The sequence below is a fragment of the Pinus tabuliformis genome, chromosome 1_2 (assembly GCF_031772625.1).
Source record: "Pinus tabuliformis cultivar Carrire ecotype Pingquan chromosome 1_2, CPIR1, whole genome shotgun sequence".
In the NCBI taxonomy this organism is placed as follows: domain Eukaryota; kingdom Viridiplantae; phylum Streptophyta; class Pinopsida; order Pinales; family Pinaceae; genus Pinus; species Pinus tabuliformis.
Genome location: NC_142298.1, coordinates 582,510,743 through 582,520,383, shown reverse-complemented (window position 1 = coordinate 582,520,383; position 9,641 = coordinate 582,510,743).

The window sequence follows — 9,641 nt, the reverse complement described above, 5'->3', positions numbered from 1 at the left end:
TCAATTTCTTTTCAACCATGTCATAGCTCGATTTTGTGTCCCTCAAGCCATCATTACAGATCATAGATCTCATTTATGAAATTACATGATGGCAGAGCTCACTTCTTGGTTGGGTTTGTGTCATGATAACTCAACTCCTTATTATCCACAGACCAATTTCCAAGTTGAAGTAGTCAACAAAGGTTTGGTTACCATGCTTCAATGCACCATTGGGATGCATAAATCAAATTGGAATCTCACGCTATTTTCAGCTCTTTGGGCTTACCGAATCGCAACTAAGACTTCCATTGGATTCACACCCTTTCAGTTGGTGTATGGTCTAGAGGAAAATATTCCAATTGAGTGTGAAATTCGTTCACTGAAACTAGTTGTCGAATTACTCCCTGATACCTCACCTAAGGAGGAATGTTTACTTTACCTCGAAAGGCTCGATGAAACTCGCCATATTGCTACGTTAGTAATTGAAGCCCAGAAGAAATGAGTTAAGGCTTAATATGATAGAACTATTTCTCCCCACATTTTTGATGAGTGTGACTTGGTCTTGCTATATGATCAAGCTGATGACAAATTGGGAGTTGGGAAATTCGAACCAATGTGGCATGGACCTTACATTGTTAAATAAGTTTTACAAAAAGGTTCCTATGAGTTAGTTGATTATGAATGAAATTCTTTAGCTGAGCCCCGAAATGGGATTTATCTAAAGAAGTATTATGTGCGATTTTCCATGTAAATACTTTTGTACATTAATGTGTTTTCATTAGTGTGCAGTGTGGTTTTGGTGTGTTAGTTTTATTTTGCAAATGTTTTCCTCTGCTTACCTCGTGCTCTACTTGGTTTGTAGATGTCATCCAACCGTTACGTTGGTTTTGCTGATGGTGCTTGTCGTAGTACACGAAATCTGTCTTGCACTACATGGGAAATCTATGACCCTAATGGTGAGTTAGTGAATTTACAAGGTATATGTTTAGGTTGGATGACTAATAACATTGCTGAATATAGTGTGGTCATCGAGCTTTTGTTAGAATCTATCGCTCTTGGCATTAGAGAGTTGATTGTGAAACTTGATTCACAGCTAATTGTACTATAACTTAATGGATAATATTCAATTAGAAACCCTCAAATTTTGAGAATGTATTTGTGAGTTCGTCTATTGGAACGAGACTTTGATTTCACTACTTATCATCACATTCCAAGACACATGAACACATTAATAGATGCATTGGCTAACTATGTGTTAGATAGACATTTGTGAAATATGTAAATCATAAAGCATCACATAATAGACATGGTAAACATATATCTATATATATAGATATATCTGAGAGAGAGAGAGAGAGTTTACAAAAGAGTTTTCTACATCAAAATGAAAAAATCTATGTTCTGAGACACATGGCTTTATAAGCCTACATCAGTGTAGAAAGTAAACTAGAGCTGGCTATTTTCTCACATGGTGCTCATGATGGCATGAAATAACCCTAATGACTCAGCCAAACATTCGATGTAGTCTGGTAGAAACACCTACAATATGTCTCTGGTACCGCAATGGCACCTCATCTATCAAGGTGTACTTTGGAATGCCCTTGGTTAAAGCTTCCAGGTTACACTGTACCTTGACAATTGAATCTTATCCCTCCTCAATTTGGTGTGCCACTTGCTTGCCTATTAGGGAAACCCTTGGAGGTCTCTCTAGTCCCACATTTGCAAATCATCATAAGTCAAATCTCAGTACACATACAAAAATTTAAAAACTTCAAAAATAGTTTTTACCTGAATCAGTCCATTGCACGCTTGGTGGAAGATCTAGATCTCCTTGGAAATCCATGCTTGTGTATGCCTAATCGTCAACCATGATTAGTTGCTGACAGAACCATCCAAAAAATGTTAGAGGGAATGACATATGCTGACTGCCAACATGTCAGGGCATCAACTCTCCCCATTTGAGTAATCGTGGATCTCTAGGCACTAGTGCATCCACTTCTAACCACTGATAATGAAAAAATGGCACACGTTCCAGGAAGAACATCACCAAAATGGATCTGAAACCAAATTGTTTCAGACTCCCTGACTTTCACTTGGTAAGTTGGTGCTTCATGTAAACCAACAAACCCTCACTCCAATTGAAGACCGTGGGATTTAGACACTCGATTGAGTACTGAAAATGAGATTTTGTTACCTCATGCAATGCTTGAGCCCCAACTATTCAGGCCATTGTATGCAATATTGTTCATAATGGGAGATTTGTGATGGTATTTATATTGATCTTCCCACTCTGGGTCTTTTTGGTCCCTTGACAATGCCTTGCAATCAACATATCTGTGCTTTCTCCTCCAGTGGGTGATCCAGACAATTGAACTCGTTGTCCCTTTCTAGAAAACCTGGTAATGAAATAAATATAGGTGACATCTATTTCGAGTTCCTGATCCCCAATCATGAATAGTTGGCTATCCAAATCCCACCAACTAATTATATGCTATAGTAACTCAGGCTAGGATCTAATCGTAGGAATCCTGAAGAACTTGCGTAATCCACATGCTCGTAGGGAATCAACACAATCTTGATCCTAAGCTACTTAATGGTCTTCAGCTTCATGTCATCTTTATTTCCATTCAACCACCATTTTGAACTGATTATCCTATGGAAAATCAATAAAACAACATTTCATGAGCTTCCATGGAGACCAAATCCAAGAAAAACCATTTAACATGGAGGATTTCACACAATTTTTTTTACCTCGGCGCCAACATGACTATGTGTGAATTTTTCGTATTGCTAGTGCGAGGGCCTAATTGATCACAGAGTGAGCAACGTGAGTTCGATGGGTAAAACCCACATTGGTCACCCTCAACATAAAATGTTTTCAAGTCCTCCTTGCATCCTAATAAATGGATTAAAATGCATGAAATGAGTATGAAAATGAAGGGAAGGAACAAATCTTTTACCTGCAGCAAGCGGCTCGACGAATGGTGTCTAGGATTGATCGTACTCCTTGCCTGAAAATTGAGGTAAAATGAGGTAAAATGCTCTCAAGATTGAAAATTGGTGAGATGGTAAAAATGATTTACTTTTTACCCTTTTTATAAGTTTAAAATAATATTTTTTACGAAAGTAGGGCACATTTCAACCACTTTTTAATATTTTTCCTCGAAATCAGTAATGTGTGTTTCCTTTTGCAGCGACAGATCATATATTTTTGGTGATGGTAATTTATTTTGATTGATTCAACGAGCTTTATTTTGTCACTTTTTCGGAATCGTTGAAAATAAATGAAAAAGTGACCCTTTGGAGTCATCTTTAAGCTCTTTTCAGACTCTCGAAAAATTAAAATATTGTTGAGTACTTGTCATTTCGAACTCGTTAAACTAAATGAAATGACGTATAATCAATATAATTTTAACCCTTTTCCAGACTTAGATAGACTATTATACAAAAAAGGAATACCTTAATCGAACATGGCTAAGAGGTTCTCTTGGACATTGTTTTCTACCTTTTCGGGTTCAAGAGACGATTTACAAAAAGGGACCTTTGGAGTTTTCTTTTTTTCTTCTTTTTCAAACTCTCTAAACATGAAAAAGATGCCAAGTTTCCCCTTCATTAGACTCATAAAAATTAAATGGCGCAAGACTTGTCACCATGATGACACCAAGTTTCTCCTTCCTAAGACTCATAAAAATTACTAGGATGGATTCATCCGAAGGATGAACTTATATGGCAAGCATATGATATCCCCTTCAAGCTTGCAATAAGAAAAGATATATGGGGTACTCACCAGAAATGGTGGGGGAAAAAGTGAAAGCTATCATCTCTTGTATTGTATAAAGGAAACATGTCGCTCTTGAACATGACACCCATCTGTTTCTCGTGTCAGCTTTGGGACATCCTCACTTAGTCATTTGCCTTCCTAGGTTTGGGAAATCCATTTTACCTCTCATCTATACCACTTCGTCATCATGACCTTTGATCCTATGTTGAGTTAAATGTTGCCAAACTCCAGAGTCAAGTCGCTGATATGTTCAAGAGAAGTCCTATCTGCAGTTATTTACCCGCTTATACACTGTCTAAATTTCTACCACAGTCCTGGATCACACTTATCTACTCTACTATATCCTTTTGTTTCATGTCGATGACGTGGGATTCATTATGGCCCTGATTTGAAGGATCACTTCCTGTCGATTTTAGCTCATTATCCCAGAAGATGATCTAGAAACTCCCTTCCAGTATCTCAGAGCTTGCATGCCTCAACAGAAAGTTCTTTGTATTCAACGACAAGTTTACATCATTGACCTTCGATCAAATGATTCCACGGGTGTTCGACTTCAACTTCATTATTCACATTCATGGATTGTGCTGATTGTACCTTAAGAGCCATTGTCATTATTGGTGGTTTCTCTCGTGCCTGTTAACGATTTACATCATTGACCGGTAATCAAGTGGTTTTCTATCATGTTCGACTTTGACACATCTATTCACATGTTAGAATTTGTACATTGATCGGGTCGAGACAGACCGCAAGACCCTAGATTTTGTCTAATAAAATGCACGTTGCATGGAGTTATGAGTTACTCATGATTTTATACATGTTTCCTCTAGATAGATGGTTGCGACCATACCGAGGGTCCATATTCATGATCCTTTCTATTCGGATGGCTACGACCATACCACGGATCCATACACATGATCCCTTCTATTTGGATGACTGCGTCCATACCACATATTCATGTATTCTTAGATGCCTATTCGTTCATTAGGCATGATCATCAGATATGTCAGATATGTATACATATATGTATATGCTTGATTTGTAGATCTCCTGATGGTGTTGTTCTAGTCCTTGCATTGACTTGTAAAGCATATCATCCATCACTCTTTGTTCTGCCTTCATGCCTTAGGGGGAATCTGTTACACATTATTTTGTCACACCTCCTGTTCAATTCTTGTTCCATATCCTGAAGTGCCAAAAAATTGACAACTATGCAATATATCCATCATGACATACAGACCAAAACCTCCTTGAAGAAGCAAAGGAAAATTTCCCCAAATCCATTCCGAAGAAGGTTAACTAAAAACCTAATTTTTAGGGCTAGTGCATTTTGCTACACTGCCTGTCTGTGCTGATGGTAGGTTGCATTGTTCTTCCCTAGCACTGGTAGCGTGGGTTTTTATATGAAAACTTGTGCTGAACCTCTTCTGGCAGGTTTTCCGAAACTGGAGGAGAAGCTTCATGCATTAGAACCTTCGAGAACAATGAGCTAGATATTGGTTGTTGTTGATATGGTTGAACTCTCCCATTTTGACCTCTTGATATTATTATCATGGGATTTCCCCTTGAGATGTGTACCTTCCTCCCTCTTTTATGGATCCCTAACTCCCTCTCCCTTCCTATAAATCCACTCCCTTCCATCCCTAAATGGTTGGCCATTGATTGTTGCATCCCTATTCTGAGATTATGCTTACATCCTAACCATTCTAGCTTGGAGTAGGAGTGTTTGAAGAGTCTTTGCTTGGAATTGGAAATCCACCAAAAGGAGGTCTCAAAAATCAAGGCATGGGTTGTATGCTTCCCTTTTTAACGTATTAACATATACATATGATGTTCACTTTCCATAATTGTGTAAATGTTTATGCTTTTAGCTTAATACTCCTTGATATATTAAGTAGTTTATGTTTGATGAATTCCATATATGCTATTGTATCTTTCATAGCTCTTTGATCTTCCTTGCAGGTACTCAAACGTGAAGAACAATTAAGGAGCAAGGCCTAGAGCAAAAGAATCAAAGTAATCTCCAAAAGGATTGAGAGGTTACCATCAGAGTGAGGTAGGCCACACACTCTCTCTCTCTGCATTTGCCAAACATAAGCTAGGAAAGTGTATGTTAGTTAGTTTAGTTTGTTGCTAGACCCACTCATTGGGGTAGAGGAATCGCCTTTGTCCACAGAGGGGACTTACCTTCACAACACAGAGAAATATATTCATGCTAAATCTCATCATTTCCCGGCTCAAAATCTTGGTGTTATCAACACTTTAGTGATTAGAGCTTTAAAAGTTTTTGATGAAAGCCATCTTAACGATGAGAAATTTCATCTACTTAATGTTTTCTATAATAATGGGTACAGTAGGAACTAATTTATTAAGGTTTTTCTCAAAGCTGATCAAGGTCATAAGATTAAAAAAGAACCTAAGGATCGATTTTTGGGGGTGCATCTCCTATTTATCTAAGGGATCACTGACAATATTGCGAAGATATTAAGGAAGCATAAGGTTCCTTCAAACTTTAGGCCTTTAAATACCATCTAAAGCTCCCTAAGGTATGTAAAAGACTCTGTGGACCCTAAAAATATGAAATGCGTTTACATTATCCTTTGTTCTTGTGGGACTCCCTACATAGGTGAGACCAGTCACTCAATTAATCAAAAGATTCATGAGCATGCTGCTAACATCAAGCATGGTAGGTCACGCTCCTCAACTTTGGCAGAACATGCAGAAAAGACTAAGCATCACATCTGCATTGAGGAGGTGAAGGTCATTGATAGGATTAGTCATTGCCATCATCGTAAATTCACGGAAGCCCTATAAATCGAAAGAAGGCGTAATATTCCGAATAGAGACGATGGGTGAAAAATTAGCAGAAGTTGGGTCCTTATCCTGTCTCCATAATTTTAATTTTGTTTAACTGATTTTTTTTTTCTTCTTAATTTCTATTATTTTGATTGTGTATTTTTAAATATGCTACATTTTATATTATTTTATTTATTTGTTTTAGTTATTATTTTGTTTATTTAATTGATTTTTTGTGACTCCATTAATTATTTTTAGGGCCTTAGCTCCTTGTTTTAAGTTTGACTTTGAATTCTTAATTTAAAGGTTTTTACTTATTTTGATTATTTTTTCATTTTATTTACATTGTTTATTCATTATTATTATTATTTTGATTGTGTCATTGAAATAATTTATTATTAGGGTCTTTACTCCATTAATTTTTTAGGGCCTTAAGTCCTTGTGTTAAGTTTGATTTTGAATTTTGAATTTAATCTAATTATTTAACTATATATCGAACCATAACTTAATATTTGATTTTATTTAATATAATTTGATCTTATTAATTGATGTTATATATTAAAATATTATTTTTTAAAAACTAGTTGTTTATTATAGCCGTTAAAGGGTCTCTACATTGCTCTCTATTTAATCTGATGCCAAGATCTGCCTCTTCATCTTGTCCTGATGATGAACCACACTAGATGGTTCAAAACGCGTCAGCAAAACTTTTCCTATGTGATTACTACTGAAAGTATTTTCTTAATTATTTATATTGAGATTATGTAGAGATAAATTAACTGAAAGTATAAAACAATTATATTTTCACTTTATTTTGGTGTGTGAGGAAGATTTATAATTATTTAAATATCTATGTTAACTAATATATTTTCGTACCAAGTTCATATATATCTTTTGAACTAATTTTAGAATTGAGATGTGGAATTCTTTATTTGAAAATCCCATGTTTTTTGCTCAAGATGAAGTAGATGTATAATTCCTTTCATGTTTGGGGTAAAATTGATAGATAGTGGTGTTTTTACATCTAATATTAAGTAAATGCATAATTCTTTAGATGAATAAAAAATTTCAGGAACCACCTTATTTAAAAGATTTCGATACAATTTTATAATAATATTAAACTAGTAGTTGCATTATATTTTGCAAAAGAAACGCCATAAGGCGATAGCATAGGATAAAGAAGATGTTATATGTTATGCGATTTAATTGAGTATTTAGATTATAAATATGAATTATTGTATTTAAAAATAAATTTTAGGTTTGGAGAATTGTTTGGATAAAGAAATTGGGTTTTTATTTTTGTCTTGGCTTATAGTTCAGGTCTTTTTTTTATTAAGTTCACAATTCAAATAACTAGATGCATTGTAGATTTTCTTTTTTTTAAAGATGTGATATGTTATGTGATCTACCAGTAACCCATATGAGGTTTTTTATTTATTAAGTGCACAATTCAAACAACTAAATGCATTGTAGATTTTATTTTTCTTTTAAGATGAGATATGTTATGTGATCTACGGTAACCCATATGATAATATGAGAACTAAACTAAACAAGAACTAGAATAATATTGCATAGAGTTTTATCAACCTTTGAAAATTAGTTTCAAAATCCAAAAACCTACATATTCAATGATGAAAATGATGGCTTAAAATTACCTTAAATGATATAATGATGGAGAAATGACATTAGACAAGAAGGGATGTACATTCCCATCACCCTAGAAGGTGGATGACATAGAGGAGGAAGAGGGGGAGGAACATGGATTTGAAAATGGCCATCATACCCAAAAACCTAGTTTTTTGGCTAGTTTTAACAACATGCCTGCAAATTTGGTTCTTCAACTCAATTTTCTAGTTGGTTTAATTCTTGTCTAGTTCTGGTTACATTGATTTTGCGTGTTGTATTTGCTTTTAAAGGTTATGGACTAATGAGATAGGTGCCAAAATCCAAGCTACAAGTCTTCTACTAGTACATGGTCCAAAAAATGTGTATTATTGCACATTCAAACCTTATTACAACACTCTCTGCATTACAATAACTACAACTTAATTCTGCACATATTTGATTTTCTCAAAAAATAATATTAGTACCACTAGTGGCCTTGGTAAAGAATGGGATGCTAGTTTTAAATTGCACATTGATAAGAAGACTCCCTGTTAAGGGCATGATGCAAATGTTCCATTGACAACCATGTCTTCGAATTTGTTCACTAGTTGAACTAATATATTGAGATTTTGGTTTTCTTCAAGTTGATGAAATTGAGTGCTATCAAAATCAATCCAATGGTTGGTCTTTCATCTTGTGATGAATACACATAGAAATCTCATTTTTTTCACCTATTGGGGCACAAATGGAATTTTTCAATGGGTTGTAGTTACCTATTTTTTGAAAAATACATCTCATATTTGTAGAAAAAAACATTTACAATGAGAAAACCAAAAATAACAAGTAGAAAAATATTTACAATTAGAAAACCAAAAATAGATAGGATATATATCCTTTGTCAGAAGGACACCAATTGCAACATATTCTTCAACAACTCCCAACTCCTGAACAATACAATTGACCCACAAAAATAAATTAATGGATTGAAATTTGAACTCTCTCAAAAACATAGGCTTTGGATTAATTTCCAACATACCCTCCCGAAAAATTAGCTCATTTCTTAATTATTCAAATGCTCACATGAAAAAATGATCAGTTATCCTAATTTCTATCACACATTCAAAAAAATATACATAAGTCATTCCATTTCCTTTCCTTGTCCATTATACTATGTTCCCTTCATCAATTATACAACTTGCACATGGCACAACTTGCCTTTTGCAAACACATGCACACACAAGCATGATTATGTGATTGGAGATACTTGAATACTGGTAGGGGAAATCAAAACACCTCACCTTCACCAATCCAGTAAGCCGTTGTTGATATAATATTAATCTCTTGATAAATAAAATAATTTAAATTCATATTTTTTTCTCACGAAAAATTTACATATACATACAAGAGTCACTATATTTCATTTAGGGTACCTCCTTGGATTTAGGGTACTATGAAATTCAAATTCTTAACTATGGCCATAAAA